This window comes from Podarcis gaigeae (genome assembly GCF_964106915.1).
Source record: "Podarcis gaigeae genome assembly, chromosome: 8".
Taxonomy (NCBI): Eukaryota; Metazoa; Chordata; class Lepidosauria; order Squamata; family Lacertidae; genus Podarcis; species Podarcis gaigeae.
In genome coordinates this window covers 2944461-2955409 of record NC_139684.1, presented here as the reverse complement: position 1 = coordinate 2955409, position 10949 = coordinate 2944461, and the positions used below count along the sequence as shown (strand labels likewise).

The 10949-nt window shown below is 47.2% G+C and overlaps 1 pseudogene across 1 annotated transcript; it reads left to right on the top strand.

Moving 5' to 3' along the window:
• The first annotated feature begins 824 nt into the window (after positions 1 to 824).
• LOC310850477 (peptidyl-prolyl cis-trans isomerase B pseudogene) lies at positions 825 to 1786 on the top strand (annotated as a pseudogene). Its single transcript has one exon. The product of its transcript is annotated as a peptidyl-prolyl cis-trans isomerase B pseudogene (transcript).
• Positions 1787 to 10949: the final 9163 nt, after the last annotated feature.

The window sequence follows — 10949 nt, the reverse complement described above, 5'->3', positions numbered from 1 at the left end:
AAACAATAGCCGACAGCCGCTTCGGATGTTCAGCTTCCAAAAAATGTTTGAAAACTGAAAACTTCCAGGTTTTCGGCATTTGGGAACCAAGGCGTTTGAAAACCAAGGTAAAACTGTAATAAAATATCAATGCAGACTACTAGAAGTGTTCATTTGAAGAGAAATAATTTAAAATAGTAGAATTCCACACAGGATGAACACTAGTAATCACCAAATGCTTGACAATCAGTGCTGTCCAAATGTCCATGAGAACTAAAACTTCTTTGCCTGGTGCTGGAAAGATGTCAACGGCAGGCCTTTGTGGGGAAAGCATTCCACAGGAATCTTCTTTAAATGGGAGACAACTGCAGAAAAGGCTGTTTCTCTCATTGCCAACCTCTGAATATCTCCCAAATGCGACACAAAGAGAAGGGCCTCATAACCAGCCTCATATAACCAAAATGCTTACGTCTAATTAATGCATGGACAGATTAATGCCATAACCTGACCTGCCACATCACCTGCTCCTTGAGAGGAAAGTAACCGAGCCTATTGTTCCCCTGAGAAGCTCAGTGTGTAGAGAGGCCTGAGCTCCAAGCTCAGATTCCATGGCTTTAACAAGCCTTTCTTGTGCCCTATACCAATAATTTAGGAACTTTCATGACTGTAACTAAGCCAAGCTTTACTGCCTGTGTTTTCTGACTGATGTATGAACACATGCACCTGACATTTGGAGAGTTTGTAAGTAAACCAATTTTTAGCTTAACCAAATATATGATATTTTTCTATGTTAGTGGAAGAGGGGAAATTTGGAATGAACTTAAAGAGAGAAGGGAAGGGGGCAGATGCTGGCTGCCTGGCGGGCACTGTGGCCGGGTTGGCGCTGCTGGGGCTGCGGGGGTAGGAAGAGGAAGCTGCTGGCAGTCACAGCCTTGCTGGGCCTGGGCGGCTCTCTGCTGCTGCTGCTGCTGCTGCTGCTTTTCCCGGCTGCTTATGTGGAGGAGCGCAAGAAGGGCCCCAAGGTCATGGCCAAGGTGTATTCTGATCTGCAGATTGGGGATGAAGATGTGGGGTGAGTTGTCATCGGCTTTTTTGGAAAGACAGTTCTGAGGATGGTTGAGAATTTTGTTGCCTTGTCCACAGGAGAGAAAGGCTTTGGCTACAAAGGCAGCAAGTTTCACTGTGTGATCCAGGACTTCATGATCCAGGGGGAAGACTTCACCTGGGGAGATGGAACAGGAGGTAAAAGCATTGACGGGGACCATTTCCCTGATGAGAACTTTGAGCTGAAGCACTATGGGCCTGGCTGGGTGAGCATGGCCAACGCCGGTAAGGACACCAGTGGCTCTCAGTTCTTCATCACCAATGTCAAGATGTCATGGCTGGATGGCAAGCGTGTTGTCTTTGGCAAAGTCCTGGAAGGGATGGATGTAGTGAGAAAAGTGGAGAATACAAAGACAGTCGAGACAAACCCCTGAAGGACGTCACCATTGCTGACTGCAACACCATCAAGGTGGCGAAGCCATTTGCCATTGCCAAAGAAGAACTGGGCGGCTGCCGGAGGGCCAGACTCTGGCTAGCAAAGGGCTGCGAGGGGGCTACACACAGAGGCCTTGTATCGTCTGTCCCCCCCCCCACAGCAGATGGACTGCCCCCACTGCTGCTCCCTTTCTGCCCACTCTTCCCCCAGCCACACTCTTCAGGATGGGGCGGGGCTCCATTCTTGTCACAACTCATTCCACCAGCCACTGGTCATCCAAGTGGCTTCGAGGGTGGGGGGCAATGGGTGTTCCATTCCGTTTTGTGAGAAAGCACAAGGACCAATAAATGCAACCATTGTGTTTTTGTAAAAAACAAAACAAAAATCTTTGAAATTAACTTAGAAGGGCATATATTAAAGGTCTAACATCTTATATTTCCACGCTTTGCTTTGCTGCATATTTTGTTATTTTAAATCTCTGCTGGGGTTCTTTTACCAAATAGTACTTGTCCCAAATCTTGATCTTGTCATCCGAGGAATTTTCTCCCTCTCTCTCTCTCTCTCTCTTCCTTGCCACCAACAAGATGCTGATCTCAGAGTCCGTGTAGCTTCATATATGGGCAAAGCTGGTCCACGAAGCTTCATAGGTCAAAACCAGCATGGACTTAGATGAGAGAGGTGCAACCTGAAACAAGCCTTGCTGTTATCTGAAAAAATCAGTCTGCTCTGCATTATGGCTCCTGGAAGCCATCCTTTGGAGGAGAAGGCTGTCCGTGGCCAGTGGCGTAGCGTGGGTTGTCAGCACCCGGGGCAAGGCAAGTAATTTGCACCCTCTAACCCGTGGATTTGCGCCCCCTAACCCTAACCCCCAGATGTTGTACCCGGTGTGGCCGCCCCCCCTGCACCCCCCACGCTACGCCACTGTCCGTGGCTACCAGCCGCGATGGCTGTGTTCTGCCTCCACTGTCCCCAGGGGAGGGCGCTGTGGTGCTCAGGTCCTGCTCTGAGGCTTCCCGTAGGCATCTTATTCATCAGTGGGAGAACAGGATGCTGGACTAGATGCTCTTGCAACTGTTTCAGTCTGAAGATGTTGTGTCTTCAAGACAACTTTTTCTCCCCCCGCTATCTTTGGCTTAACATGCAGCCTGATGAAGACTTCTGGAGAACTTGAAAGATTGCTCACTATTAGGTGACACTACAAAAATCTCTTGTACTGAGTCAAACTCTCGCTCTAATTTGATCATTGTTGTCTGCACTAACGGGCAGAGACTCTCTGCCCTACTGTGTGGGTAATATTTTTGGACAGAATAGGATAGGATATATTGAGTCGAAAGAACAAACCCTCTCTTGGCTTTTAAATCAAGGAAGGGCAGACTGTTGCAAAACAGAACCCAACAACACAAAAAGGAAGTGCAACAATATGGAAGAATTGTTCTGGTGCTGGTGCTGACAAGGGCACTGTGTGTGTTTGTGCACGCGCACAAGCGTGTGCATGCTAGAAACACACAATAACTTCCTGATTTTCATCTGTGAGATGTTTGAGGCTGTTAAACCCCAGCCTCCCCACTATTTCCCCCCAATTTGATCAAAATGGGTCTAGCCCGGCTTCTGTGCCTTCCATGCAGAAATTCAACAAACCAAAGCTTTTCCCAGTTTGGCGTTAAAGTGATGAAGGTGGTGGAGGAGGGAGCTTAATTTTGGCCACACCAGGTTGCTGTTAAAGGCACAGGAGCCAGACTGGTGAAAAACATGGCAACCTTACATGTTCAGGTGCCCTTGTGCAAATGGCTCTTTGACTCCTGCTCTCATGGAGCAGCCCTGATATTCTTGCGAGTGAGCTCTGCTGCTGCTTGCAAAGCTGGGCCTTTCATTCTGATATTGGAAAGTCCCTGTAGACTCACTCATTTGGTCAGACACCTCAAAACCGCAATTAATACAACTCCGGAAAGCCCAAGCCGTTCTGAAAACGAACAAGTAAAAAAATTTAAAATGAGTCATATCCCAACTCCTTTGACCCTGGTTAGAAAGAATGCAACCAAACCACAGGTTGCTTCTACTGAAATTTTTAGACCTTAACTGTTAAACTGGCCCAGCCCTTCAGGATATCTCATTACAGTTTGGGCAGCTATAATTTGCACTGATCACAGCCTCTTTAAAGGAACACCATTTTCATAGGGTCTCCAACTGGCCCCTTCTCCTTCAGTGCTTTCAACAGGAGCCTGATATGCAGATATTAGTGTGCAAGGAAGCCTATCTCCATGCCTGGAGAAGCCTCAGCTGCTGAATTTTTTGTTAGATCATCTGCTGTCGAAGAACGGGAGCAGCCCAGAGCAAAATTCCTTGGTCAGTTGGTAACCCTGCCTTTTAACCTGAGTGGTTATGGAGAAAAATAACACAAGCATTTTCTATGTCTGTGGGGCTTTAAATCTCAGCACCCACACTTTGAATTGTGCTCAGAAATGTCCTGGGAGCCACTTCAGACCCTCCAAGTGTCCCCATTTTCCAGGGACAGCCCCAGATTTACAGAAGCTGTCCCAGTTTCTGATTTGATCCTGGAAGACTTTTCCTTAGGACATCCCTATTTTCACTGGAGAAATGTTGGAAGGTATGGAGTCATGCGACCCCTGAGCCAAGCAGATAAGTAACTACGCAGTCTTTAGAAGACGCCTGAAAGCAGCCCTGTATAGTTTTATTATGTTTTCATATATGTTGGAAGCTGCCCAGAGTGACTGGGGCAACCCAGTAAGATGGAATAAAGGTAAAGGGTAAAGGGACCCCTATTTTCATTGGAGAAATGTTGGAGGGTATGGATCCTTTAGGACCGTTGTTATTTGGTCCTGGAGGCCACTTCCAGTCACTGGTCTGGCAGCTGCGTTCTGGAATAGTTGCAGTTTCTAAGACACCTTCAAAGGTAGCCCCATGTGCAAGCACATTATGAAACATGCAATGGGACTGCAGCCAGTGCTAGTCCTATTTGGAGTAGACCCATTGAAATCAATAGGCACAACTTATTTGGGTCCATTAGTTTCAATGGGTCTACTTTGAGAAGGTCATTGGTGACAACCCTTACTTTCTGGGCAGGTGGCAGTGATAAATTGGCCCACATAGGAATCAAGATGATGACTCCGTTTCCTTGCTTGGTGAGAGGCCCCAGAGATGGAGCTGAAATTTGCGCACACTCTCACAGTAAGACAAAGGCATAGTCCCTGCAAATCTCCCTCAAAGGCAAAAGAGGAACTGGTGGTTGGCCAAAGGAGAGAACAGAAAATTGGGGCTGTCCCCAGTACATCTGGCCAATTGCACGTGCCCATGTTAATTAGCAGGGAGGGGAAGAAAGAATTTGAACAGTTGGCCAGGAGCACACCTGGAGGGATGTGGCAGGGCGGGGATTGGGGAGAGATGCAGAGACCAGCTTGGTGGGTGTCTAACAGATGGTTTTGTGGCTGAAATAGCAACCTGTCCCATTTCACTATAACAGACAGAAACACCTGAACAACTGAGATGAAGTCTAACCGATATTCAGAAAAGGAATTTGGATCCCCCCCCCCACCCTAAGTGCAGAATACTCAACAGAAGATGCTCAGGCTCGGTCTTAGAGCCTCCAGGGAAGGGAAGTTTCAGAGTAACAGTCAGCAGTCGAAAGTTGCCAATAACATAAGCCAGTGCCTGAGCTGGTAACAGAAGCCTACAGAAATCCTGTAGGTGAACTTTTGCCTGTCCCAGGGTCAATAGGGATGGGGCAGCTTAACACCTCTGTGTCAAAGGCACAGGAGTTGAAAACAAAACGGCAACTATTTTGATGACTTATGGATGGATGTTGGTTTATAGATGACACAGTAGAACAGAAATCCTAAAAGTGTGCATCAGAGCTCCTTAGGGTGCCATTTTGGCTTGATACCAAGTTGGTAATTGGTCAGCTAAGAAGGGTCTATAGATGGCTGTTCTAGTGGCGGTCTTTCCTTTGAAGTGACATTGGACCACACTGGTCACCCATCACCTTAATTTACCCACCAAATTGCAATGTCCTGGTCTGTAAGATCTGTAAAATTCATAAAGCCCAACAGACCAGTAGCATGGGTCAATGCTATAGGTCAATGCTGAAGTGTTGCATTTTGGGTAAATTAAAATGGCGGGCAGCTTTCACAAATGGAAGCCAATTTAGCATTCACTGCTAAAATGCCACTTGGGGGCTGGTGGCAAGTGGTGGTGGTGCAGTGTCAGATGAAGAGATAGTGGACCGTCATGATCATTTGGTGGTGGACCCTTGAGGTCTGGTGCCAGCCCTGTGTCCATGAGAAAACAGCTCGTTTGTGTTCAGAACTACAGTATACTCATTATTAACTAAATAACAGAAATTGTTGTCTACTGCCTCTCAGCAAGGTCTGCCTCATTGGCACTGCCTCTTTCCATGCAACGATTCCAAATTATCCTGACTGGATCATTTCCTCAGGGCTGCATGGACTCAGTACAACTGCCCACCCGCAGGGGAGTCTCTCACATAAGTTTTTGCTCCAAGATGACTTCCTCCCATTCATAAGCAGAATGGTCATGTCTCAGGGTCAGACCAATTATTCAGGGATCTCTGGGCATTTCTAGGGCAAGGTGTTATGCAGGGGTCCTCAGACTTTTTCAGCAGGGGGCCAGTTCACTGCCTCTCAGACCTTGTGGGGGGCCAGACTATATTTTGAAAAAAAAAAATGAACTGCCACAGGGCGGGGAGACAGTTAGAAGAAAGAGCTGGAGTCGGGAGCCCGCGTGGCCACAGTCCCTGCTGCGGTAGGAGGGCCCAAGCATCGCCACCTCGTTGGCCACAACTCCCTGCTGGCCCCCTCGCTGCTCCTTCCCCCTTCCTCAGGCCTCAGCCTGGGCAGGGACAGCAGCCGCCACAGAAGACGCCCCCTCCCGGCCCGCTGGCCCAGGCTGAAGAGGAAGGCGCGCAGTCAGAGGGAAAGAGGGCTTTGGCCCGGCGGCCCCGAAGCGGCTGGGCGGCAGGCAGCAAAGGGAGAAGGGCCACCGCTGGGGGCAGGGAGGAGGTCCACCATCCATCCGGGCGCAGAGACCCTGCCTCCTCCTTTGCCTTCCCTTGGCCGGGAAGCAGCAACTCACCCAGATCCTGTCCCCCGGGCTGGGCTCTTCGGTGCGGGGCAAGAGCAACAACCAGAGCAGCAGCAGCCCCAGGAAGGAGCCGAGCAGCAGCATCCTGATGAGGAAGACCTGCTTCTCTTCTTACCAGTGGGGTTGGCCCAGTGCATGCGTGTGATTCCATGGGGCAGGGCCTTCCTGGTAGCAGCCCCCCAATTATAGAATTCTCTCTCTGTGGAAATCTGCTTGTGGTCTTCAGGCATCAGCCTGAAGATATACATGTTCAGCTGGGCTTTTGGAAGGTAAATGCCTCGGGGTCCTAGCAGATGTCGTGTGCATCAGCATGTTTAAGTTTGGCTCTGCTGTCGGGAGTTTGTTTTTACTGGTTTCATCTTCTAGCCTCACTGTAGTTTAATGGTGCTGCACTCGATTGTGGGCTGCTGCTTGGGAGGAAGAGCAGTAGAGAGATAAATTTAACAGCAACAACGACGACGACAATGATGATAAAAAATTGCATCACTTTGCATAGATTGTGTAACGTGTTCCACCCCACCCCACCCCCATGATTAAGAGGCGTATCAATTATGTTAAATAAACTAACCAAATAAATAGATTGTGGACCCTAACGGTGAAAAGACACAGAAATCTCCTGGCTTTTTATTTACTTTAGAGCACTGGGGAAAGGGGAGGAGCTATTTCCCCGTCTCACACAATCTCCCTGACCAGTCTTGCCCTCTCCTACATTCTATTGAACCTGCTGTTGAAAAGCCAGGTTCCCATACTGTAGCTGTCTCTTCCGCTACACCCTGGAGGGTGATAAGAGCAATATCTGGAGGGCAATTTAGATCAGGGAATATACACAGTTTCTTTAAAGTTTTAAGAAAAACGTTGTGATATAACATGCTCTAATCTCCCAAGTGACCTTATAGTTTCACTTCTAAAAGTAAACAGTTTCAGGCTTTATCAATTAAATGAGCCGCCTGTTTGCAGCCAGGCTTTTGTGGGGGTTATTTAAAGGTGCCTTGGTGTCAGACGTTTGAGATGCTCTGCTCTAGAGATGTTGATGGGACAGTGCTGAAAATATACAGTGGTCTTTTCTCCTTCCTGGTCTCCTTATAATTCTACTTCTAATTTCTGACTGAGATCTCCTGACAGCGTTTTTATGACCGCTTCTTGCTTGGAAAGGACTAAAATCTTGCCCGCCTCACTTTCCTCCTCCTCCTTCTCTGGAATCTGAGTCCTGAACAGCCTGTTCATTTGCCCTCCAGATCTTACTCATGCTTGCAATCCAAGCGTAATGCCTGCACAGATTTCGTCCAGCCTCTGAGCTGCATTTGGTGATGTAAGCTGATATTTTAATTCTCTTACAAGGAATGGTGTTTAGAGGAATGACTTAAGTGGATTACTCATCTTCTGTAATAACTTGGCAGCACTCCCGTTTCTATTCCTAGACATGACGCTCGAGGCTTTGATTCCTCTCCCGCCTCTTTGGGTTGTTGCTTTTTTGTTTTTTTTAATCCGAGAAATTTACGCTCATGTGTTTTTCAAAGCCTCAACCCTCCCTGTGATGTGGCATTGCATTCTGGGAGACGTAGTTCTGTTTGCATTCAAGGCAGAGATTCCTGAGGCAGGAAAGCCAAAGGGCAGAAAAAGCTGCTGGTCAAAAGCGATGCAGAAACTGGTATGGCTGGACAGAGCCATCCCTGCTGATAAGGCAGCAGAGTGTTTCTAAGAAGTGGACTTCCTATTTCTTTACAAGCCTTGGGCACTTTTCTTGTCAAAAGGTCATTCAGAAAGGTGATTCTTGGAAAGGAAGAAAGTCACCCAATATAGATGTTGCTCAGGCCTGAGGCACACATTTTGCACATAGATGGTCCTGGGCAACTTGCTTCCTGCAAAAGGGAGCAAGACACAACTTTATCCCTTGCATATATATAAAAAATCAGGTTCCTTTCAGCCCAATGTTATTGTGTATTTGTGGCATTGCAATGACAAAATACCAGAAGATCAGCATGGGATGTCTCTGCAGAGAGTGTTAACCTTTCCACTACAATTTAGTTGTTTATTGTTAGCTGCGTTGGTGCACCCTCTGCTTGTTCTCAGCTCTGGTGGGGCTTAAAGGGTGGGCACTGATTCTCTTCTCTCTGCGCCTTCAGGAATGCTGGCTAGAGAAGAGGACTCTTCTTTGGCGATCACTCGTAGCTGAGCAAGATTGTCTTTCATGAACTCAGTCTTATCAGTGAGTCTGTAAGTTACAGTGGACTACAGTTCTGTCAAGGGAAGACACCAGCATGGCAGCAGTGACTGAATTACAAGGGGACACCCCCAAAGCATAATATGTCCCCCTCCATGTTTGACGGTGGAGATGGTGTTCTTGGGGTCGTAGGCAGCATTCCTCCTCCTCCTCCAAACACCACGAGTTGAGTTGATGCCAAAGAGCTCGATTTTGGTCTCATCTGACCACAACACTTTCACCCGGTTCTCCTCTGGGTCATTCAGATGCACATTGGCAAACTGCAGACGGGCCTGTACATGTGCTGTCTTCAGCAAGGGGACCTTGCGGGCTCTGCAAGATCTCAGTCCTTCACGGCGTGGTGTGTTACCAACTGTTTTCATGGTGAATATGGTCCCAGCTGCCCTGAGATCATTGACAAGTTTCCCCCTGTGTAGTTCTGGGCTGCTTCATCACCATTTTCCTGATCAATGCAATTCCACAAGATGAGATCTTGCATGGAGCCCCAGACCAAGGGAGGTTAACAGTTATTTTGTGTTTCTTCCATTTGTAATACAAGGGGAAAGGTGGGCCTTAATGGGAACAAGACAAAGCCAAAATTATGGGACTATTTAGCTCAGTAAGAATTGCCTGCACAATTATTGGTAGCAGCTCTGCAGTGTTTGAAATTATGTCTTTCCAGCTCTATTTGGAGCTGCCTGGGATTGAACCTGGACCTTTCGCATGCAAAGTGGATGTTTTAGCACCAAGGTCTTTCTCTTTCTCCCCCCGCCTGCAATTTGTTTAAATATATGTATATTCTACCCTTCCTTCAAGGAGTTCGAGGTGGTCACATGGTTCTTCCCATCCCATTTTATCCTCACCACAACCCTGTGAAATAGGCTAGGCTGGGAGACTGACTGACCCAAGGTTGCCCGTAAGTCTTATTCCAATCACTACACCATACTGTCCCAGCCAGATGGGAAACCCACCCAGATGGGCACGGCATAAATTGTTGTTGTTGTTGTTGTTGTTGTTTTCCCTCCATGCTTGTTGCCACCCTTCTGTATGGCAGTGGAAAGGTAGCAAATGGTGCTGTCAACTGGTTAAAGAATGTTCAGGTGATCAGCTGTTTGCTGCTTGCTATTCACTACCTGTAAATTGATTTACATATTTCCATGTTACTAAAACCTCACAATATGTGCCTTTTTGAGGCTGAAGAAAACATGTGATTGTTGTTTGTGTGTACTTCCTGACATGCAAATAATCTCTCTGTACAACAAATCTATGAACTAGTTCAGCTGAAAATTTATTTTGCTTTGAAAGAGATGCGAAAGTTATCTCTGAGTTTATGTCATGGCAAGGAGTGGCAAGCAGGAACTGGTGATCTTAGCCAGCCACTAAATCTTTCCTTGCCAGCCATACCCCCTAACCAGCTGCCACAACCATTGCCAACCTGGTGCTCTCCAGATGGACCATGGCTCCCATCAGCCCCAGCTGCCATGGCTGTTGGAGTTGTAGAGCAAAACATATGGAGGGCATCGTGGTGATAAAAGACTAAGCTCAGCACATATATCTGATTGATCTGGCTGCATTCTTACACAAAAATGTAAATTGATCTCCCTTCTTTCTCAAGCAAGCTGGTTCTGCCAGTGATTTTAAAAGTTCATCAATGTAAAGCCCAGAGTATTTTGGTCTCCCAAGGGATGCTTTCAACTGTGTTGACTTGCTTGTGTGTTAAAATCAACAAGGGATGAGGTCCTTATTGCAGTCTAAATGAAGTCCATGGGGAGGGGGCACAGGATAGCAATGCCCTCCCCTCTGAGGTGTATCTGGTGCCGACACTCTTTACCGACACTCATGCACCTGACTGCCCAGAGCTAGAATGCAGTGGTTCTGTGTTGTGATCAGTTGCTGTTTATTCGTGTTTTTGTAAGTTTTCACCTAACCTATTTTGTATGCGTTTCCTATTTGCATGTAACCAGTCCTGGAGCTGTTTGACAAAGGGCAGGGTTATAAACTGACAGACTGACAGAATAAAATAGGGAAGTCATAATACTTACTGCCTACCTTATAGGGCTGTTGTAAGGATGAGCAAGATACTATTTCTGAAGGTGTTCAGAATGCGCTTGCAGTTGCATTTATTATCCTTTTGCCAGTTGTTTGAATGGATTCTAATATTGTTTTTTTACATTG